General features: G+C 35.2%; 1 protein-coding gene across 5 annotated transcripts in view; it reads left to right on the top strand.

Annotated features, from left to right (window-relative positions):
• Positions 1-25,310, top strand: part of ZBTB20 (zinc finger and BTB domain containing 20) — a 770,381-nt gene that overhangs the window by 124,742 nt on the left and 620,329 nt on the right. For all 5 annotated transcript variants that reach the window (XM_058661912.1, XM_058661911.1, XM_058661910.1 and 2 more), the window contains exon 2: positions 7,496-7,547. The gene's annotated coding sequence lies outside the window, so the exon portion shown is untranslated. The remainder of the gene's footprint in view (positions 1-7,495; positions 7,548-25,310) is intronic.

The raw sequence follows: 25,310 nt of genomic DNA, 5'->3' as shown, positions 1-25,310 counted from the left end.
GGTTGCTGCTTGCCTTGGTTCTTGTGCTCATCTGCAAGGACTGCATCCTGACAGAGGTGTTCCTCAAGTTCTTGTATTAGGTCTCCTCTCAAATGCAGATGTTGCGCACACTGGTGGGCCATTAGCCTGGGTTGACTTTGTCCACCTCTTGTCCTGGCAGGAATAGAGTCCTTGCCCAACTGACCCACACCCATTCCGATTCTTAATGTTGAGCACTATAGCCCAGCCACACTTGGTTCACACTTAGACACTGCTCTCATGTGGTTCCGTGGGGGCTGAGACCTAGCCCAGCCTGTCTATCCCCATGCTGGGTCCCATGAATACTAGTGGGACTGGAGTCTAGCCAGTATGGCACATCTCAGACCCAGTCCACACCCATGCTGAGAGAGACTGCAGCCATGTACAGTGCAGCCCGCTGTTCCCATTCCGACTCTTGCACTCACCAGTAGGAAACTTAACCCAGCTGGGGCATTCCCTTAGCTCCACAACCAGGCCTGTTCCCAGCCACAGATCTTGGGTGTGCCAACAGAGATTGCTGTTCCATGCAGGTGAGCACCCATATGCTCCCACAGATTCTTACTGACCATCTTCATCTGCCTTCTCAGATGACTTAGCAGAAAGCTAGATGATAGTTGAATGACTATAACTAGAAGCAGAACTCTTATAGGAAATCCTGGTGTCACAAGTGGTGGCTTAATTTGGTACACTGTAATGGCAGCCCTGGAATTTGTTTGCCTTTAACTTCTTCATTTGCAAAATATGTAACTTTGTTTCCAAAATGGATTTGGAACAACTCTCACTCTATTCATATTCAAGCATATTTTGTTTGTCTCTCTGTATTAGTGATATCTTTGAAATTCATGTGTATTTTTATCTATTTTCCTTGAGTATGCTTACTATATAAATCTAACCTCAAAATTGTTATCTTTCCTGTATTCCAAGTTGTTTCTCTTTTTAGAATTATAGAGATGTGGTCAGTTAAAATCTGTCTTTGAAGAAAGCTAGAATACATGTGAAAAAATAAGTGTTTGCTATTATTTTATCAAATCTTATTTTGCCTTCCTGCCTGCCTACCTTTTCTGTCTCTCCTAAAATCTTTGTAGTTCATGGAGAAAATCTTCAGGAAAAATAGGAATAGATAGATATTGTTAACCTGCTTTTTTAACTTCCAGGAGATTTAACACTATAATATAACAATCCCCACAAAAATAACCAGTCCAGTTAAGGCAAAGAACCTGAATACATAGTTCTTAAAGAAATACAAAAGGGTAGCAAATATATGAACAAAAAGGTTAATAACTGCTGTCATAGAAGAACATTTCAAAGCCACAATAAGATTTCATCTCATTCTTTTATAAAAACAGAAGCAAACAAATCCAGAGAGTAACATGCTAGATAGTGCCTAGAGAAAGTAGAACTCTTCAAACACTGTTGGTGGCAATGTAAATTAGTACAGTCAGTATGGGAAACAATGGAGATTTCTTAAGATAGTGGAATAGAGCTGCCATATAATCCAGGAATCCAACTTCTGGATTTATATCCAAAAGACACAAAATCATTGTATCAAAGAGATACCTGCTCCAACGTATTTCTTGCAGCATTCTTCACAATAGCTAAGATAGAACTCAACCAAAACGGTCCATATTATGTGAGTGGGTAAGGGAAATGTGGTATTTATTGCAAATAGAATTTACTCATGTGTAGGAAGAGCCTGTCATTTGAAGCAAAATGTGTAGAACCAGAGTATACCATGTTAAATAAGCCAGACACAGAAAGACAAATACCACATGTTATTCTTCCTATGTGGAAATTAAACCAAACATTTTTAAAATATTTACTTTACTTTAATTAGACAGGCAGATTTACAGAGAAGACAAAAAGGAAAATGTTCTATCCCTGGTCCACTCCCTTAATGGTCACAATGGCTAGAGCTGAGCTGATCTGAAGCTAGGAGCTTTTTCTGGGTCTTCCACATGGGTGCAGGGTCTCAAGGCTTTGGGCCATCTTCTCTTGCTTTTCAAAGGCCACAAGCAAAGAGCTAGATTGAAAATGGAGCAGCTGGGACATTGATTGGTGTCCACATGTCATGCCAGCACTTGCAGGTGAAGGACTAGCTTATTGAACCACCATGCAGACCCCACTTAACTAATTTTTTTTAATATTCTAAATGATGAATAGTGATTATTTGAAGTTTGGAGGTCTTATGGTTGAAATAGAGTTTTGAAGTATGGGTACTCTAAGAGCAAAGGAGTAAGTTCCTAGTGTTATTCAGTGTAGTGAGAAGACTATAGTTGACAAAAATGTAGTAGATATTGTATGAACAATTATTTGAAAGAAGCTCTAAGCATTCAATCCAAAAATAATGTCAAAGAATGGAAAATGTTAATCACTTATTTTGATCAGTACTCATTATATTCATATATTGGAACAACACAGTGTAGCCCATAAATATTTCAATGATTGTTAAAACGTTTTAAGAATTAAACAAATCATAGATCATGTAGGGAAGTAAGAGTTTAAAATATTAGAGGCCTTGTTTTTTTTTTTTTAATCTTAGACTTTAAATCAGTGACATGGCATTTTCTTTGAAAAATATGTGACACATATGGACTACAGAGCAAAGGGTGCCGCCCTCTGTGTGGTTAGGACCAGAACAATGCAATTTTGATCTTAAAATAAGCTATCTCTCTAAATACTAACCTAGAGCCATCTTCAGAAGTTGCTTTCATATTTCACACTTTAATTTGATTTTTTTAACTCATTAAAGTGTTCTGTACCTTTGTAATGCAGCAGTTTCAGGCCCTGATTGAGATGCTCAGTATCCCAGATACGATTCTTCAGTCTAAATCTTGGCTGCCCTGCTTATGACCCAGCATCCTGCTAATGCATCCTAGGAGGCAGCAGTTAGTGGTCCAATTGCTTGAGTCCTTTTAATCCAGAAGTGAGATCCAGGTGGAGTTGTGGTCTCGTGGCTTTGGCTAGTTCTGGCTATTACAAGCATTAAGAAAGTGAAGCAACAAGTGGAAGACCATTCTTATTTATGTTTCTTGCTCTTTTTTTCTCAGGTAGATGAGGGGCCCACACTGTGGCATAGCAGGTAAAGCGTGCACCCGTAAGTGAGACCCAGCTGAGGCTCCTGGGTCTTGGTTTTAGATCAGTCCAGCTACAGGCAGTCATTTCAGCCATTTGGGGAGTGAAACAGCAGATTGAAGAGCTTTCTCTCTCTCACTCTGCCTTTCAAGTAAATAAATCGTTAAAAAAATAAAATAGATGAAAATAAATGTTTACATGCAGACACAGGTGTATATATTCTGTACATGAAGGATAAAAATGTAATCTGTTTGCTATAAAAAAATTAAGAAAGAAATCTTAACGAAAAAAAGTTTCATAATTTTAATACCTGAAGTAAATACAAGTAAAAATATAGAATAGGCCATTGAAAATCACATGTGTTTTTTGAAACACATGTGCACACTCCTTTATATGCAGTTCCACATTTATATATGTGTACAGTCAAGCATTATGCATATATCTTTTAATATATTATGTGCACAAATTATTAAAAATTAGTATCTTACTACATTTTAAAACCTTTATTTTAAGCTTAATGATATAATAAATTTTTACTTGCATATGAATGTTTAATATTATGCGACATATACTTTGTTTAGCCAATTCATTATTGAATACTTGTTTTTAATTTGCATCACTTTTATTACTTTTGAATAATTATTTCAGATATTATACTTATTAATTCAGATTATTATATTTTAATATATTTTAACCAATTTAATAGACATTTAATGAATGTTTATACATATATTCAGTTGTTTAAAAATAGAATTTGCAATTTTGTTAGTGGTTTCTTATTTTCTAAAAATAGGATAGTTATTTCTTTACAAAGACTCCTCAGCCTGTAAACATCATACACGTAGATATTAGTGTGATTAATTAGTTATATTTTGAAGATTCAAGGACCTTCAAAAATACATATAAATTGCATATATACAATTATTCATGGATTTCAGAATTATTTTGCACCATATTAAATTATCATGCAGTTATGTTTTTCCATGAACTGCTAAGTATATCTTCATATTTTTTACCCTAAGATTAAATAATAAAATTCACAAATATTTATGTTACGGTACATGAACTGCACAAGTGCCAAAAAGATGTTCCCATCTTGAAGCTTATAATATTATATACATGCAGGGGTTCTTCAAACAGCTCATGGGAAATGCACTTTATGAAAAGCTTTGCATGAATTTCCAAAGTTTGCACCAAATAAACTAATCTTTAATTCCATTTCACAATGAACTTTGGGAAGTACCACTTACATTTTTTTGTTTTTACTATTTTACTTGTTATATTCAGATATATATTCACATATATTTTGATACCTGGGAAGAGAGCTAGAGAACAGAGTTTAATATTTTATATTTTCCATATGATCAGTCAGTTGTTTTCATGCTTTGGAAATGCTGATGAGTTTACTCCATACTGGAGTCCTCCTGACCTGTTCTGCTTAGTTATTTCTTCCAAAGCCAGCATCACATAGTTGCTTATATTTCAGTCTTAGATCACAACCTATCTTTTCTTCTACTCTTTTCCAGCAGGGCTGAGAGATAACACTTGGTGATTTTTTAATCGAAATTTAGTTTTCAGGTTTGTTTTTTTCTTGGCTTGTTGGTTTGAACTGTAGTTCATCAGAACTTGAAAATACTTTTAGCTCAATTCAGGTAAGCTAAGCTATTAATACGAGCCCTATGCTTCTGTTAACAATGCATTAAAGCCTTAGATACCTCTGTAGCTAAGTCCTTGGACTAGAAGAACATGGCTACCTGACGGAGGTAGACACAGCATATAAATGATCAAGGCAGTTTCCCAATATTTATTATTTTGTAGTTTGTGATTCTTTTCTCGTCTTTTATAATCTATGACATAATAACCAAAGATGTTTAGTGATTGGCTTATTTTTTAGTCTAAGAAAGATTGATCATTATGTGGCATTGATATAGTAGAGTTAGGTGGATTCAGCCCCATGATGGTAACCTTTTCATATTCATATTGTCTGTTTACTTTTTCCATTTAATGTACTGAATAATGTGTCATCCTATTTTCTATTCTGTAAATGCTTATTGAGGTTTTTAAGGAGCTATAACAAGGATAAAAATAACCTCTGATGGATTTTTAATCCAGTGAAGAATTTCACCATTTATGAAGATAATAGTAATATAATAAAATTGCATTTATTGAGTGCCATTGTAGCCACTGTACTTAGCACTCTAATGTGCCTTATCTTAATCTTATTAAGTCCTATTAAGTCCAGATAGCCCCTGTGTTGTTGTTTTGTTTTTGTTTGTTTGTTTTTGGTTTGGTTTTTTACTTTCTTTCTACTTCACCCACCCATGTTCCTTCTGTTTGTCACCTCCTCTGAGAAACTTCTCTGTCCAAACTGATCTAAAATATTAGCCCATGTAACTCTCAGTGCCTTTGCCTTGCTTGTGTGTTATGGTACTAATATTATATTAAAATCTAATAATTTATTTCCTTATTGTTTTTTTCCCCTACCAGAATCAAGATTGAGTGGAAAAATAATTAATTATAGGAGTTTGGTATCACAGAAAGACAAAGTTTAATTTAATGTAATTTTGGGTTTTTTTTTCAGTTTTAAAAAGCATTTTTATCATCACTAAAGCTGTCTTTTAGTTACTTCACTCTAAGTTAAAAACATTTATATTAAAATTTCCAGGCTTTGTCTTTTCACTCTAAATATTTTCTTTAAGATTTTCAGAATGCTTTTAAATTTGCAAAATGATAATTTTGAAATAGTACAAAGAAAGGTCATATATCCTACAGTTTGTTTCCTCAATTTTTAACATTTTATGATATATTTGTAACATGTAACTTTTTGAGCCTAAATTTCTTTATCTGTGAATAGTGCCGACCCATTTCCTGTTTTATAATGTTGGTCAGACTGTTCATTCTTATATTTAATAAATATTCATTGGTTCCTCATGTGGCAGGCACCATTCATAAAAATGGGATACATGATCAAAAACAAAAAGAGTGTTTGAATTCATGTGGTTTTTTTTTTCATTTTAATAGGGGAAAATAGAGAGAAAAACAAAATCACCTTTTAAAATACAAGATACAATGGCTAATTATTTGAAAGTTACCCCTTCCCATCCTATGACCTGCACATAGAGATTTTCCATTTCCATTTTCTTTTTCCATTCCTGCACATCCTCTATTTATCTGTTCCTATTACCTTGGATATTACAGGACTGCCACTTTGCTTTTCTAAATCCCATTTTCCCTTTTTCCATTGGTACAACCTAAACTCACATTTCTTTTATTTTAATGATATGGTTGGTTGGCTGTTTGTGGCTTTGTTTTCCCATTGTGAAGATGTTATAAATGCGTATTAAACATCCAGTCTATTAGAATCCTCAGACATAAAATAGTTATGAGTCTTTAACTGTAGGTGCATGAGCTTATAGATCAGCTAATGTTTATGTATTTCCCTTCATTAGTAAAGATCGTTTGGAGACTTGAACAGCTAAATCTCTGAGGAGATTATTAGTAAATATGACATCAAGGTTATCATTGAGATTTCATCGCGAATTTGGAGAGATCACTTTCAAAGGTCACATAATATCAAACTCAATTTTTGATAGAAGAATTGTTGCAAATATTTTTATAATCACATTCACCAAATTGGCTTTAAAGGAGCCACAGTAATGTCCTGTCTACTGCACAAGTAGGTCCCAGTCCCAGCTTTGCCTCCATAATAGCAAATACATTTAGATGTTAAGGAATGTAAAAATGACTCGTGCATTTGTATGGCAACCCTACCTCTATATCTGGTGGGGCGGTGGCTCCTCCTGTTGTACATTATATACAAGTTCAAATTATACAAATGTTTTCTTTTATCACCATTTTGTTTCATTCTTTGTGTTTCCTTTTTTTTTTTTTTTGGCCTATGTAAACATCTCTGCCATTACCCACATATGTGTGTATGTGTATACACATATTTATATGGCAGGTCTCATATGTTGTATTTGCTTCTTAATGTTGTATTTCTTAATTCATTAGTGCCTACCAGTGGTATATTTCATAGAACTTTATAAGGTTTTCATTAAGAATAAAAAATAAATAGTTTGAAGACTATTTGTTAGCTTTTAAAATATAAATGTAAGTTGCTTTATTAGTGAGTTTCTAATGATACTGTAGTTAAGCACTTTATTGCCTATCTTGGTCATAAAAATGCACAGAATAAATTACACTTAAACATTTTTGCCATTGTTAACAGCCTACTTTTACTGCACATATACACCTGAGTGTGTTACATTTTTTTTTATAGAACTGTAGTTTTAATTGAAATACACAACTCTCTTATCTACCTCTTTCTCCTGATCAATCACAAAGATAATATAGAAAAACAAATGTTTCCTTGGCAGTCTTGTGATTTAGTATTTCTTTTTTACAGCTACACAAAAAGAAGTGTTGACAGTTGTCCTGTGAGACTCTGAAGACTGAAGGTAATGCCCAATGATGTTTACTTGAATGAATTTTATATTCTTGACATGTTTTATGCTATTTAAAGTCTTGAATGTACTACCTATGATCATTCTTTTATTGCTTGTTAACACATTAAGTGCCTTTTTTCTGTGTCTACTGAAGTAATATTCTGAAATTACAAGTAAAAAGAAGATATCTCAGAATACTTCAGCTGAATTTAGTATTTCTTTTATTTTTTAAACGTTTATTTATTTTAAGTGGAAAGGCAGGTGTACATAAAGGAGAGACAGAAAGATCTTCCATCCACTGGTTCATCTTCCCATATGGCCATAACTGCTGAAGCTGTGCCAATTTGAAGCCAGGAACCAGGAGCTTTTTCTGGGTCTCCTGTGCAGGTGCAGGAGGATCCCAAGGCTTTGGGCCGTCCTTGACTGCTTTCCCAGGCCACAAGCAGGGAGCTGGATGGGAAGTGGAGCAGACTGGACAGAAACTGGTACCCATAAAGGAGTGCTTGCTGGCTGAAGATTAGCCAACTGAGTTGTGGTGGTGGCACCTTAATTTAGTATTTCTGTACCCTGTCTGCCTTCTCTATAGGAATGCATTTTGTTCCTTCTTTCAAAATTACTTTGGAACTCTTGATTTTTAAAACTTATGCTTTCCTTAAGAGTACAGATTGGCTCAAAGCCAAAATTCAACTCTTTTTCTTCTCAGGGAGAAGTTTACAATCACTATAAATGATGACAATGCTCTTATTGGGACAGCAGAACTTTCTGATGAGATGTAATGGCTGCCCTTAAACAGAAGTCCAGTGCTTTAGGCAAGAAATTTACAAAGACTTGTGTTGCTATATTGTATAACAAGAACTCATAGGGATTGAAGGAGGTTTCTTAGACGGGAAGAGGCTGTAATTACTTTGCTGCTTGCATGCATGGTTAGATCTTCCAGTGAGAATAACATGTTAGAGTAATTTATTATAGAAGAGTAAATCATAGATTTCTTTGGGAGGAGGATGGGGAGACGCGACCCAACCATCAGTTTTGTGAATACATACACTTAAGCATGTGTGATAGCTTGTTTTAAATTTCTTTACACCAGTGTACACCTCAAACATTCCGTTTAGCAATGGGATATGCAAATTGTTCCAAATGCAGCAGCGGTACTTTCACCTGAATGTCAAAACTGTCAGAGAGTTTTAAATCAAATCTTTTATAACATTTTTTAAAAACCAGTCAGCCCTAAGATTCAGGAACCAAAACCACTGGGAAAAAAAAAATAAGCTTGATTCCCGTTCTTCCAAAAAGCCCCTGTATGTCAACAGGCTAATGTCGAAGTTCTAATTCACTTGCATTCTAATTTTAGCCTTTTAAGGATTTTATTTTATTTGGTTTAATTATGGTATTTTCTACAAATTAATGATAAATGCCTTGATTAATAAAACCAAATGTCAGAGAAAATGACAACTTGATGAAAAATTAATACTCGACAATATTTTAAGGTGCAGAGGCACTAAAGATGTACTCTTAAACCTCATATTTCATCAGCTCTTTCTTAAAGTAGATAACCAGAATTCCTTTCGCACCTGAGTTTCCATTGCTGTATATGTAGATGTATGTTAGGAATGTAATTTTCAATAATTTTTGCCATTTCACTTACTAGTTGCTATTGTAGTCTTATGTACTCATAATTTTCATCTCTAATTCTCCTAATATTGTCTTTGTTTAATAAAATGAAGGTAAAGTATATTTTGGAGAGGTTATACTGATGAAGCTTTCATACTGAGAATCTAGATAGCAACATGTGTGCTTATGAAATCTCATGGTGTGAAATTTAGTATTGAATATTTTCCAGGTAGACTATTAATTTGATTATTAACATTTCAACTTTTGTATTTAAATTTTTTCACTAAAAATAATATATATATGCAAAGAGCACATGCTTTTCAAACATTTGGTATTGGAATTTGCCTTGTAAACATGTGATTTTTTTCTTAAGGTGTCATTAAAGACTTGAATGCAATTAAGATGAGTTACTTCTTTCTTTTATAAAGACTGTTGGTTAACTCAAAGAGCTTAAGAATGAAAAATGTGATTTTTCCTTTCACTGGAGGTCATGATGTGGGAAAGTAAAAATACCCCACATGTCCTTCCATCTTTTCAAATATCTGGATTTATGAATAGGAATGCTTAAATGTTTGGTTAAATGTTATAGGAAAATAACACTATGTGGGATTACAGTTTGTGGTTTTATGGTTGTATTTCACAGGTAAAGCTGCTAAGCAAATGAGAGAAGACATAATAGTATCTTCTGTGTTGTGCTTTGGTTTGGTTTGGTTATTCAGAATAAAAAGGCCCACAGAATATTCTGTCTGTGAAATGGACTCACTTTGACCATCTGTTTCTATAATGACATATATGGCTGTACCTACCAACAGACATTTTTCCCAGTAAATGTTAGAATTACATTTTTCTATAATATAATGGGGATGTATAGATGAGTGTTTCATACATTGATCTGCACACCAAGATGGGTGGAAATAAATATTGGTCAGCATCTGAGAACATCTGTATTCTAGTTCCAAAGGAAAGAATTTTCTAGCATGATTTCCAGCAATATTTAAAATTAGAGATGGATTTTGTTGCATCTTGCTTTTCTGTCTTGCCTGGTTCCAGGCATCCTGTCTGTGCTAGTAAAGCTATCTGATGGGAAGAGGCCACCAACATCACTGCCACAACTGCTTAGTTACCTGCCATGAATAATAGCTCAATCTGCTAGTTAATCACGTCATTGTAACTGCCACAGTTCTAATATAATCACTGCCCAGAGGAGTTAAAGTTGAGCTCCTATTTTGTCTCATCTTCTGTGTTTAGTTGTATGCAGAAGCATCCATTTTACTGTTTACGTATAACAGAAAAGAAGGTATGTCCATGTCCTTGACAAAGTTTAAATTACATATTACAAAATGTGCTTTTTATTTCTGTTTATTTTTCATCTTTTCAGCTATTTACTTATGAATGTGAACCAATTAACTTTTTCATGATTTAGTACGATTTTGTTAAGGAATTACTAAATACTTCACAAATCACAGTACTATAATTTTTAGTTGAGATTCTGGTTAGTTAGTGGAGATTCTCATCTATTTAACTAAGTACTATGGGAGAACACTATTCTCCAAAATGTGTGTGATAAAAGCAGAGAGCTGGTATTGTGACATTTTAGGCTAAGCCCCTGCCTGTAACACCAGCAGCTTATGTGGGTGCCAGTTTGAGACCTGGCTGTTCCACTTCTGACCCAGCACCCTGCTGATGGCCTGGGAAAACAGCTAAGGACAGCCCAGGTCCTTGGGCCACTGCACCAACATGTAGCGAGATGAAACTTCTGGTTCTTGACTTTGGCCTGGGCCTTTCCTGGCCGTTGGGACTGTGGGGAGTGGACTACTCTCTCTTAACTTTTTCTTTCCCTCTCTGGGGCTCTCTGTCTCTCCCTCTCTCTTTCTTCTCTTACTCTCTTTGTAACTCTGCTTTTCAAATACATAAAAAATAAGTCTGAGAAAAAAAAAAAGAAACAAATAGATCTGTTTTAGGAAATAGGGATTATATACATTTTTTTTGTTTCCCTTGGAAAGCCATGGTTATTAAATGATTGAAACATATTCATGAAATAGTGTTAGGGCAATCAGAAAGATCAAGTAAAAGCATAAACATTATCCACAATATGTAGAGGATTTGTGATTCTTAGCCAAATGTTAAATTTTTTCTTCCTTGCTATTGACTGTTTCTCAAATATTTGGAGTCTCTTTCTTGTCCTTTAGCGGTGACAAGATGTTTTTTATTCCCTTAATGAAGTTGGAAGTAAATAAACATGCTTTCTATTAGAGAATTTTATTATCTCTTGTAATACTGCTCAACATACCTTTGTAATACTCGTTCACCCCGACCCACAACTAATTAGTGACTTTCAGAATTAGAGAAATTCAGTTTTGTGGTGTTTTTGTATTTACCACTGATCAAAGAAGTGTTACTAATACACTTGTCAGTATTAAAAAAGAATTAAGTAAATACAAGACCAGATGGCTGAGCCCAGGACCTATCAAGAGCCCAGTATGTGTGGGCTGGCCACACAGAACAACAGAAACAGTGATCAGGCTAGCTGGAATCAGGATTTAGCTCTCACCCCTATGGAAAAGGATGTTTTCACATGTATTTTTGTACTTACACTTGCAGAACTCATTGGTACTGGTTAGCAACTGCGAAGGTGTATTTTCTAAGCACCAAGAGCCAAGAATGTGTACGTGTAACCGCAAAACTCTTTGTAATTGACAGTAGTGGCATCAAAGTAAGCAATTTTTGTGTAAGTTTTTTTTTTCCGGTTCAAAAGTGATTCCTGCATTGAATCTATTTTTGCTTATGCAACATAGATATAAACTTTCTATAATTGACTATTTCTGTCATTTCAAAGACTGCTTGACTTACAGTGTAACATGTCTGATTAAATAAATAATTGCTTCATGTTGGCCCATTCAGCAACTAACAAATATTTATTTTTTTCTGACAATAAGCATGTAATAATAGGTAGTCAAATTAATCTAAACTGGAAATATTGTAAAAGGAATTCCTTGGGCCAGGCATGGTACTCTAGTGGGTAAAGTCCTCACCTTGCACGCACCAGGATCTCATATGGGTGCCAATTTTTGTCCGAGGCACTGCTTCCCATCCAGCACCGTGTTTGTGGCATGGGAAAGCAGTCGAGGATGGCCCAAAACCTTGGCATCCTGCACCCGCGTGGTAGACCCAAAAGAACCTCCTGGCTACTGGCTTTGGATCAGCTCAGTTCCAGCCGATATGGCCACCTGGGGAGTGAATCATCAGACAGAAGATCTTCCTCTCTGTCTCTCCTACTTTCTGTATATCTGACTTTCCAATAAAAGTAATTAAACTTTTGGAAAAAAAGAAGTTCCTATTCTTTCCTATAACTGTCTTTATGTATATAAATGTATAAACATCAAGTTTCCCGTTCTACTTTTTTTTTCATGCTTTAATGTGTTTTAATATATTTTATCTTGTAATTATACACTTCTGCAAACACTTTTTTTAAAGATTCGTTTCATTTTTATTGGCAAGACAGTTCTACACAGAGAAGAAGAAAGAGAGAAAGTTCTTCTGTGTGCTGGTTTACTCCGCAGGTGGATGCACTGGCCAAAGCCAAGTCAATCTGAAGCCAGAAGCAAGGAGCTTCTTCTGGGTCTCCCACTTGAGTGCAGGATTCCAATGTTTTGGGTTGTCTTCATCTGCTACTTTCTGAGGCCACGAGCATGGAGTTAGATGGGAAGTGGAGCAGCCGGGACACAAACTGGCACTCATATAGGAACCCATTGGTTGCAAAGCAAGGATTTAGGCATTACACTATGGTGCCAGGCCCATTTTGAAAACATTTTGAAGTCTTTTGGTTTCTGGTATAGACAGAATTGGATCCATGAATAGGTGAATAGGTAAATTTATCACAGTACACTTTTAAAATCATTTTTCTCTCCAGAGTAACATTATTCATTCTAAGGGAGATGAGCTAACCTTTCTCCATACCTTCTTTCCGTTCTCCAGCAAATATGTATTGAATGTAACTCATGCCAGGATCTTTGTTCTTTTGGATGTAGTTACAGTTACAGTTGTTGAAAAAAAGAGATATTCCTTACTCTATTGGAGATTATACAATACTCAATATTTCTTAAACAGATAAATAAATTTTGTACAGTAGGTATTAAAGTGAATGACATTTTGCTGACCTTCTCCATTCTGACTTAAATAAGGGAATTTGTTCTGGATAGAGTAATTATATGCCCTACCCAGCTTCTTAAGAGCAGATCACTCTAGATTTAAGCACTATAGAGGACAAATTATCTCAGTTTGTGTTACAAGGGCAATGTCACTTTGGAATGAATATATATGAAGCAACATTTGCTTCCAAGGTGAATCATAAAAGATGGAGCTTTGTAAAACTAGCCTACTTTGTATGGTATAAATGATCCATTGATACTCTAATATCTCAGGCTGAAATATTAAAGGAGTTGCTAGTGCTCTTAAATTACAGAAATCCATCTTAATAATTTTTATTAATACTGTTTATCAGTAAATTAGATTGTAGAAAGGATGAACCAAGAGCAAGTTATGGAAATATCTGTTCCTCTAATTGGACATGTGTATGGAATTCTTCTGTCTGCTGATCAGACTGTTTGTTATGTTCTGTTTTGGATCTGTGCTTTGTTTGGCCTTCCAGTCTGTATGCTCATTCAACGGCATTCCAAGTCATTATGCTGGACCTCAGCCTTGATCAGTAAAAAAGCCATTGTCTCCATCAGCTGTCCACTTGGACATACATTCCTTTTACTTTCAGAAATATTTTATGTGCATTCAGTGTATATTAGATGGATTTGTCAAATTACTTTCAGATAACCAGTTTTATAAGTAATAATTTGAGCTATGACCTCTTAAACTATGAATTATAAGGTTTGACTATTTGGTCTATGTTTTGACACAACAGTTATTAATTATACTTTTTAAAGGACATTTCTGTTGTAATTTGTGTTGTGAAAAACACGGAAGTATTTTCTCTACTGCTTCCAGGAGTAACTGCTGAAATGGCTCTGTATGTGTGTGTATTAATATGTTTATATCAGATATATAACTATATCTGATATGTACATTAAAATAGGTGACATACATGTGCCCACTGCATTCAAATACATCTATGAACTTAAATAGCAGTCCATTAAATCTGATAAACTTGGAGATTTTTCTATTATAATATGTGATGATCAACTGGGATATGCTTTTCTAAAATTTAATTCTAGTATTGCTATGACATCTGCTTTTCAAAACATGTTTAGCAGAATGAGAAACATTTTATAACTATTTGATCCTAGGCATTTGCTCTTAAATTTGTGGAGTAGGGAGACAAAAGTAGATACCGAAAAATGTCTGGTGTTTGAAAGTCCTAAAGGCTATTTGAAGTAGCATGGTGTAGGAGAATGTAAACGGCTCAAGTGGTTTTTGCAAATGTGCACAGCTAAAGGTCCTGCAAGGAAAAGACATAGCAGAAAGGTCGGTTTAGGTAAGCACAGAAAGATATCCAGATGTGTGAGCACTCTGCTGATATCATCAGTGTTTGAAATGGAGGAATTTAGTGTGTATTTTATTGAGTAAAAAGAAGAAAGACTTATAGCTGAAAATAACTCACACTACATAGTTTTCTGTTGCTATTTAATAAAAAGCTAATAATATTTAGATGATTTCTGCACTTCTAAAGCAGTTTTTCTTGTTTTCCCCCTAAACTCCATTCTTTACTACACAAGTCACAGAAGTAAATCTAAGAAAAATACTTAAAAATCTCTAAACAGTTTTCTTAAAGATACAGAACACTTTTGTTTAAGTTATTGCAAAAATATTTAACTTTTTTATTCAAATTATTTTCTAAGATACTGTTTTATTATCTAGCATGATGTGTTTCATAACAAAACATCAATAATTTGGGCAAAAATACTGACACAGATTAATTTTTTAAACTTTTATTTTTATTGGAAAGTCAGATATACAGAGTAGGAGAAACAGAGAGGAAGATCTTGTGTCTGCTGATTTACTCCCTATGTGGCCACATCGGCCGGAGCTGATCCACTCTGAAGCCAGGAGACAGGAGGTTCTTCTGGGTCTTCCATGTGGGTGCAGGGGCCCAAGGTTTTAGCCCATCCTCGACTGCTTTCCTAGGTCACAAGCAGGGAGCTGGATGGGAAGCAGGACCTCTGGGACACAAACTGGCACCCATAAGGGATTCCGGGCATGCAAGGCAAGGACTTTAGCCTCTAGGCTGTTGCGCCTGGCCCCATAGGTGAATTCTTAAGGAAAATGACTGTTATGGAGAATGAAGAACATAGCTTGTACAGTTTTTGTCTATGAAAAATATTTCCTTTTTGAGTGAGTGATGAAAAACATTCTATTTCATGGGATGAAGTTTAGTTTTAGTGTCAAAATCATATTACCTAGTTAGCCACAGAGCTTGAAGTGATGAATGTCACTCACTCACTGACATGGATTTGGAATGCCTCGGCAATTATCCCTGAAGTTTTGTTTGTTTATAATGTATATTTTGTATTTCCCATACTAGAGAAATAGCATTACATTTGTAGTCAAAGCTTTGTTTCAGTCTAGGATTTACTACTTACCATGAATAGGGTTGTTATTTTATTCAGAGTCTATGTCTACTCACGTATACAGGAAAATAGGAAGAAATATTGTGTCTTGAAGTTATACTTAGGATTGTGATTTCATTTTATTATTATGTGTTATTATTTTGGTTGTTTATTTATTAGAGAGCAGAGACAGAAGGCTAAAAGAAAGCACCCATCCACTTGTCTGTTCCCCAAATGCCAGTAACAGTCAAGGCATGGCCGGATTTTAGGATCATTAAAAATCCTTTGCTGCAGTTTTTCTGAAATATTAAAGAAGTCTTGTATGTATGGTTACAAAATTTGTAACAGTACAACAGAATATATTTCTTGTTTCCAACTTCGTTTATCTAATAACCAACTTTTTTGGTTTTCCCCTTCTCCCTTGCTCTTCACAGCCCCTGGTAATCTGAGTGGATTAAAGATATGTAATGTGTAGACACAATGGAGTACTATTCAACATGGAGAACAGCAAAATGCTGTCAATTATGACAACATAGAAATATATTATGTTAAATTATGTAAGCCAGGCAGAGCAAGACAAATATTGCGTAAATGTATTACATATGGAACCTAAAAGTGTCAAACTCTTTGAGACAGGGAATACAATGGTGGCTTCAGAAGCTTGAGTTTGGGGGAATTGAAGAGATGTTCATCAGAAAAAAAAAACAAAATTTCAGTGAAGAAGAATAACTGCAAGAAATAACTTTTGTATACCAGGGTGACTATCATTAATATGCAGTATTCTTATACACTGGTTAGGCTGTAGATTTTAACTCTTCCCACCACAAAAAATGTATGTAAGGGAATGTATATATTATAATAACACAAGTACACCGTAAATCTATTTATTTTTATCAGTTGAAATATAAACATTTTAGACAGGTAAGGATAAACTCCAGATGTGGTGAGGTACAATTTTCAAAGGGCATAAATTTTCTAAAATTAATTATAGGCTAGTTTTTACTTCACCAAGAACATGTAATCAGTTTTAGATATGCTAGAATTCCCTGGGGTATGAACTTACCAGCTTCTCTTCCTGTTAACTTCCATTAATGTTTTCATTCAGTCTTCTAGATAGACACATTTTAGATAATTGTCCCCCTATCCCACAAATTTTGATTTGTTAGGACTTCTAAATACATTATGGGAGCTTTGAAAATTGAACATATTCAGTTTTAGAAAAATTCCATTTAATTCTCAGAAGCTATGTAGGCATCATCCTTACTTGGTAAAAATACATCTCTTCACATTTTCTCAGTCCTCATTTATTTAAAAATTGATATAGGATGTTGTGATGCAGTGCTAGGTTACAGGCATCCCATATTGGAATCTGGGTTCAAGTATCCCTGATCCACTTCCCATTCAGTGCCCTGCTATTGCATCTGTGGAGAGAGCTGAAGATAGTACAAATGATTGGTCCTCTGCCAGTCTGTGGAGACTGGGATGAAGATCTTGGCTCTGGACATTGATCTGGGCCAGACCTGGATATTCCACCATTTGATGAGTACCAGCAAATGGAATAATCTCTTTCTGTGTGTGTTTGTGTATGCCTTCCTCTTTCTCTTTTATTGTATTTTTTCAAATAAATAAAAAACCAAATAAATATCCCCCCAAGTCCTACTATGAAATGACTTTTAAAATATTTTCTTACCTTTGTTCCAATGTAGTATTTGAATAAATATTCTTCCCATCCTGCCTGATTTCTTTTCTCCAAGTACATTCTTCGTACACTTGCTGTCTTTTAAATTCATATATAAAAACTATATATAAAATTTTATGACTTGTATACATATAAATTATATACATGATGTATAGAGTATTTGTAAAGACCTTGTTTATCGTTTGAAAGAATATCAGCAGAGCTTTACTTATTGTCTCCTTAACTCTTACTCACCTGAGTGTTACACTCACCATACTGAGCCCCAGTCTTTTTTCAAGCCTGTATCTTTTCTTGAGGGAAAGATGTATGCTTTCATTTACATTCTTATGTCAGATTAGGACTCAACAAAAGTTTCTTGAATTCATTAACCAATGAATGCGCACAGACATACAGACACCCCTCCCCGCAACACACAGCATAGTAAAGAAAGATCAACTCAGTACCAGATTTCCTTTAAGTTTGCATAATTGCTTTAGTACTTACTTTTAAAACTACTCCAAGGAAACACAAATTTTGTCCAAAGCTCTTTCAGCCTAGTATTTGAAAGCATAACATTGAAAGATGAATAAAGAATGTCTTCAAAGCGTTTAATATTCTGTAATTTGGGGGCCAGCATTATGGCCCGGAAGGTTAAGCCAGTAGCTGTAATGCCAGCATTGCATATGAGCACCAATTAATTTAAGACTTAGGTCCAAGTTAAATCCAGCTTCATAATAATGTGCCTGGGAAGGCAGCAGTGAATGGCCCAAGTGCCAGGAAGACAGGGCTCCTGGCTTCAGCCTGGCATAGCTCTAGTCATTGCAGCTATCTGATGTGTGAACACCTCGATGAAAGATTTTTCTTTCTCCCTCTCTTTGTAACTCTGCCTTTCAAATAATCTTTTTTTCTGAAATTCTGCAGATTGTAATATCCATCTTTGATAATTATACTTAGTTTCAAAAATTTTATTTATAGACCTAGCCAGGATATGGAATGCAGGCAAGAAGTCGCCTCTTAAATGATTGTGTTTGGAAAGTAGTATAAAATCACAGCTCCCTTTCCAAATAAAGATGTGATTTTGTTAAGGCTGTACTCAGTTGTTTAATGGTATCTCCACTGAAACAGGCTCCTCCCTTGCCTCAATCTCCAGAAGCAACTTTAAAGATTTAAACATGAAATATACAGTACACAGTGGCATGATTAACAAAGCTGAATGAGGCCAGGGGAAAACTCATCCAGGATCCACATACCTAAATGCAGTTAGTAAACAGATACACTAACTCTCATTAAGCATAATTAAGGCTAATATTGACTGCAAATTGTTACTTACCTTAAACTTCTCTGCAGAGAGTGTGCAAAGGGATTAGCAGAGCTGACTGGGACATTAATTACTCCTTCTGTCACATTAAAGTTACCATGAAGAAGGGCTGTATTCATAAATAAAACAGGAGGGACCGAGAGACTGAAAACGAGTAAATTCATTTTATAAAATGGAAGGAAAATCATAAATGAAAAAAGAAAAGTTTTGAGTTATGCCAATCTCCCTAAAAAGAACACCAGATAATTATTACTAAAAAAAATAGCCTAACTGAAAGCAGAAATGAACCTTGCCATCTGACTGATAACCTACTTCATTGGAGAGAACTTAGCTGAGCATGCTCTTTCTCATGTAATGTTTCTTCACTTTTTAAAACCAATATGGGGTTTGAGAGAGGATGAAGGAACTTGGGAGAAATCTTTCTTTCCTTTATTCAGTCATTAATAGCCCTTTATTTATGAAATTGATTATAATGATTGTATAAATGTTGTTTAGTCTATCAGTATGAAGGCACAGTGCTGTTTCTTGTTCAGTAAAATCGTCTGGTAACTGGTCTCCTGCTACTATTTAATAATCTCCTTCTTGGGTGCAGTCGAAACGGTATGTTGTGAAGGATGTAAAAATGTCAGCTAAATTTAAGATAGACTGTTAAGTTTTTATATTATGCTGTTGCACCGAGGGAGGAGGCTATGATCTGGGAGATAAAGATTTAAAGAGAAAAATGAAGTAATAACAATACAAACTTAACCATCAGCCTTAGAATTCTGTTTAAAATGGACCACACTCTTCATAGGGCATGCTGGTGATTTTCTGTTATTTTCTATTTCCTTTCCAGTAAGTTAACATTTACATAATTTGGAGAATTCTTTTTAACTTACCAGGATGGGCTTCTGATTTAGGAGATTAAATCACACCTAACATTTTATGTGTGATTATAGTGTTAAACCATTGTTTGTATTTAATATCCTAGTCTCCTGTTCAGATCTTAGTGCTACCATGCTAACTTTCGTATTTTGTGTGCTCATGAGCAACAGAGTAATATATATATTGAGTATGTGCAAAAGGAAGCCCATGTTTGAAGCAGGTATTTTTTTAATGTGCATGTATTTTAATTTTAGGATGAAGCTCCTATTTTTTTCCAAGTTTAAAGTTGTTTTTGCATATGATAAGATGAATTAATGCAATGAAAATAATTAAGGGACAAAGATCTATCCTTCATTTCCCTCACTGAACAAAATTTTGCAGAGGTTGGATAACAGATAATGAAAAAAAAAAGTAAGAATAAGAGTACTTCTATCCTCTGTTCTGTGTGACATTATGAAATAACCGTAACAATGGCATTCTTATTAGTCAGACATATTTATACAGAATTAGTGTTGGCTTTTGCTCTATATTACCTTTAGTTTTACATGAACTTTTATTATCTGTGTATATCAAAAGAGACATGGTGAATGAACAAAGAAGCCCTGTTATGAGACAAGTGTTATTTGACATTTAGGGAAGCTCTTATTATAGGGTTTCCTCTTTAGTGAGCACAACAGGAAGGTTGTCATTAGTTGCACTATTAAAGATACTCTGGATTTTTAAAAACCGAAATGGAGCCCACTTTTTACCTTGATGAAATTCATCAGTTAGAATAATTAGACTCATCCAAGACTCCTAAGTGAGAATTGTCCTCTTACCTCTTCTTGTTTTCTTTTTCTTCTTTTTTATTTTTAATTTTTTTTTTGACAGTGCCTGGGTTTTCTCATGTGAAACAGTGACCTCATATAATGGCTGTTAAGATAATTGTTTTTTCCTTGGTTTTTGGAGCTAGCTAGCTATGTGGCTCATTTTTTTTTTTTCAAACCTGAATAATCACTTTTAAATTTCTGGAAAAGCTGTGATTAAACTAAATCTAAAAGTCTTGCAATGTGCACAACCACAACCCAACTGTATACCTTTTCCCTCCTTTTTCCCCCTAAAAAGAGGACATTGGTAAGCTTTTCAGCCTTCTTCCCAGGCTTTTTACAGGTCTGAGATTAGAGTGGAAAAAAAAGTGTGATATGGTTAATATGCAATGTTCTCTTAAAACCATAGGGCTTATTTTCAGAGACTGTTCAGTTGTCATATTTTTGTTTTGTCTGCAGTTTGGATTAAAACTTCATATCCAAAGGGAAAAAAGTAATGCAGATGAAAAGAAAATTGGTGTTGTTACAACTGCCATACACAGGTTGCCTGTGTTTCTTTTTTTAAAGAATTAATTATTTTTATTTGAAAGTCAGAGAGAGAGAGAGAGGAAGACAGACAGGGAGAGAGAATGTTCTGTTGGCTAGTTGAGTCTCCAGTTAGCCACAATATCCAGTAGTGGACCAGGCTAAAACCAGGAGCCAGGAATTTCGTCTAGGTCTCTTGCGTGAGTGGTAGAGATACAAATGCCATTTTTTTTTTGCATTTCCCAGGCCATTATCAAGGAGCTGTTTTGGAAGTGGAGTAGCTAGAACACAAACCTGTGCCAGTAGGGATATGGAGTTACAGGCGGTGGATTTACCAGGCATGCCACAATGCTGGCCACAGAACAGTGATTATTTAAATAAAGATCATGGTAATCAAAATGACCAAATATGACTAATTTTAAATTAGTCTTTCCTAGTTGTTAAGCATTAAAGCAAGGCCTAGTCTAGCAACATAATATACTGTGTAACAGTTTGGCCAGTTGAAAACCTAGCTACTTGTAATTTCTTGAATTACCTATTAAGTTTGTGTGATTGCAGAAGTACTGCCACATTCAAGTTTTAAACGGATGTAAAAGCAAGCCACATTTTTAAAAAGCACATTAAAATCCTGATATTCACCTTTCTTGGTATGCATTTGGAAAGGACAAAGCTTTTATCTCCTAGTTCTCTTAAAAATATTTTCAATGACCTTTTTTGGTTTTTAATTGAATGTTAGAAAAATGGGCAAAAGAAATATTTTCTGTGGTTATTTTCTTATCTCTAAATAGGTGAACACTTAAAATCTAGTTAAAATTGGGGAAGAACCTTCAGCTGTATAGCCTTTCCTCTAATCTTAAGGACATTATGTCCAGGCAAGGTCATTCCACATACTTTCTGCTGCTTTAAGGGACTTTTGGTCCAGATTTTCTCAAGGTGTACCATACAAATATACATTTCCAGATTTCTTTATTGCCCCACCAGATTATGAACTATGGAAGCAAGGAATATATCGTTTATAACTTTGTACCCTTTTTAGAGCTTTGGTTACTAATAGGTATTCAATGTATAACATTTTATTAGGTGGTTCTTGTGAAATGCAGACAAGTTGAGGTCAGTGAGGAGAGTCACCAAATTACAATGTAGCTCAGTGAACTTTCTTTCCTCAGAATGTGACACATTTTAATTCTCAAATAAATAAAAATTTCAGGACAATAAATGCACCTGTGACTCACAAATCACTAGCTTTTCTTAGCCAATTATGTATGTCTCACCTCTGACTAAATCTAATACATTTTAGACTTTGGGTTTGTATGATGTCCTTAGTAGCAAACCGTCCTTTCACTCAAAAAAAAAAAAAAAAACACTTATTACTGCTTACTCTGTTCCAAGTATATAAAATATGCAAATAAAAATATAGAATATTTGCTCTCAAGAGACTTATAGGCAGCTAAGGCTCCAGCACAATGAAATTTCTATAAGGGGTAATACGGTTTTATAAAATATTTATTTATTTTTTTTAAAGTCAGTTACAAAGAGAGAGGGTGAGACACACATAGAGAGATATATTCTGTCTGCCTGTTCCTTTCCTGGATAAAGGTTACAGAGGCCAACACTGGGCAAGGTCAAAGACAAGAGCAAGGCAGGGTCTTTACCCACTGCCCATTGCCGGTTTTGCTTTCTTCTACTGAATAGTCTCCGTGAATATTTGAAGTATGTAATCTGCCTGGATTTTTCTTTCAGAACTCCCATGATGTTTCATTTATTTTGTTCATTAGAGTTTTTTCCAATTCAGATGTAAATAATCTTTATTTTGTGTGTTTGTTCATTTTATCACTTAAAAAAATGATACTTTTTCCTTTCCTGCTTCTCCCTTCTTTCACGTCCATTTGGCTTGTTGTTTTGTTTGTTGACAATTTATCAAATGAAGTGTTCAAGTCAAGCCTTACTGTGAGCTTTGTGCTATAATGTTTTGAAAACATTCCTCCAAGGATTCCTGTTATTAACACTTCATGGAGAAAGGTAAGTTCCTCTTGGTGTTTTCTGAGAAAAACAGTTAAGAAATTTAAAGTATTGTGAATTTTAGTTTTTAGTATTCTCAACTCTTGGGTAACACAATTTGGTCCCTAGCTATTCAGCAAAGGAAAATTTTACTTATAAAAATAATAAGTACAATGTTATAATTTCTGGGTGATTTATAAATCTAGGCTGCTTATCTTGATATCTACAAAATGTCTCAGACATGGGAAAGAGATAAGTTCTGAAAATATGTAAGATAAAAAGGATTATTCATCTTTTATAAAAAAAATTCTACCATTGATGTGTATGTGTAAATACTGTGTTGCTTTCATAGGGAGCCACTACCTGATTTTGTCTCCATTTAAAAAATCTTATGTATTATATGGTTCTTAGGAAGGTAGATGACAGTCATGAACTGTTTGTTACTGTCATCTATAGCATGTCACAGAATTAAAGCAAGGTATTTAAATTGGAAAGCCAGTATCTTCTTGTTGGATCTTCTCTGTAGACTAAAGGATCCACCAAAGTGTAAATGTAAATCGATGGTGAAAATTTCTCAAGTGTTTTCTTGATAGGGGAGCTTTGCAAAATAAGTGTCTGAAGATTTAAAGAAATCCCTCACTCCTGAAATGCTATGTATTGAAAAGCGCAAATATTTTTGTTGAGACATTTAGACAAGAGAGGAATCCATTTTTAGTAATTGTGTGGGGAGTGACATGTGTGAAACTCCATTAATAGCAATGAATGTTGTGTTCTCATTTGATTTTGCTAGTGAATTTAGTATCAGGTTGATGGGTGCTAAGAAAGAGGGACTTGCTGAATAAGCACTTAGAACAATGTGCACATGCCAGATAAGGGCCTAGAAAGCTGATCTCTGTTTCACTTTAGAGGACAGTCTCTAGGAATGAAAGGACCCTTGGAAACAGTTACTGCTCCTCAGTTATTATTTCTTCTGTTGAACTTTTGCCGATAGACTCTGTAGAGAGCGCTACTTGTTCCAAGGTAGCATTTAAAAATATCTGTCTGCCACGTGACCAAGAGGTACTGCTGGAGTTTGGTAGATATGCATAATGGATAACTTTAACTCTTTGGAAACAAAATTTGACCCACTCCAAAGTCAGCTGTATGTCATTAGAGACAGACTGAGGGAAATCAGATAAGTCTTTTTTATGGCCATGATTTTCAAACAGTTCCATAGTAGCCACAGAGGAAGATTCATGTAGGTCATGACACACTGCTTACATGCAGTCATACATACTTGAAGTAAAGATTTAATGATGGTTTTTTACTCTCCTTTTTAAAAAAGACTTATTTATTTTTATTGGAAAGTCAGATACACAGAGAGGAGGAAAGAAAGAAAGGAAGATCTTCAGTCTGCTGTTTCACTCCACAAGTGGCCACAATGGCTGGAGCTGTGCTGATCCAAAGCCAGGAGCCAGGAGCCTCATCTGGGTCTCTCATGCAGTTGCAGCGTCCCAAGGCTTTAGGCCGTCCTTGACGAATTTCCTAGGCCACAAGCAGGGAACTGGATGCAAAGTGGGGCTGCTGGGACACGAAAAGGTGCCTAAATGGGATCCTGAGGACTTTTGCTGCTAGGCTACTGAGCCAGACCCTATTTACTCTCCTTTTGTGTGAAGTACACAAGTATTTCCATTCTGTCCCCTTTCCTCATTCAGTCCCATCCTGTTTCTTCTCATCCCATCCTATCCTGTCTTAGATGCTATAATTGTTATTTCCTAGACTATCTGTAATCTTTCCTTTCCTTTTGGAATGTACAACATACTGTCATAATGTCAGGAACACTAATTGTGTGACCTGAAGTTTGCATAATATTGTTGTAGACCTTAAGAATAGAATAAATGAGGCAATCACTGAAGAATTATTCAAATATGACTTGGCTTCTTCTTAAGTAATGCTTAAAACTTCCATGTAAGACTGTGGTCCAAATTTCAGGGTTGATTATAAAAGCTAAGATTATGAGGACTTATCCCACTTGAGTTGGGCAGTGCTAGAGGGCGATGCCAGAAACAAAAAGAAAGATTTGTTGTTGTTTTTGTCAAAGACCTTAAAGAATTGTTGTCAATTACAGTGAAGCCAAGATCAGAGGACTTGTACCACAGCGCAAGCAGCAGGTGGATTTGATACAAGTGTTAGCAATGAGACAAAACAATGTACAGATAAAAAGAAAAACACTTGAGTGATCTTTGTAAACATAACTAAGGCATCTGTATCTAGTTTGTATTGGGCCAAAACTGTGTGTGTGTGTGTGTGTGTGTGTGTGTGTGTGTGCGCGCGCGCGCGCGCTTGACGTTTTAGTTTGGGTTTCCAGGTGGACAGTAGGAGGCGCATCTATCATGTTCTTATCAAGTGACATTTAGGAATGTGTTCAGGGAGGGGCCTCTG

The sequence above is a fragment of the Ochotona princeps genome, chromosome 3 (assembly GCF_030435755.1).
Source record: "Ochotona princeps isolate mOchPri1 chromosome 3, mOchPri1.hap1, whole genome shotgun sequence".
Classification (NCBI taxonomy): domain Eukaryota; kingdom Metazoa; phylum Chordata; class Mammalia; order Lagomorpha; family Ochotonidae; genus Ochotona; species Ochotona princeps.
The sequence above is the reverse complement of the archived record's forward strand: the minus strand, read 5'-3'. Positions and strand labels throughout refer to the sequence as shown.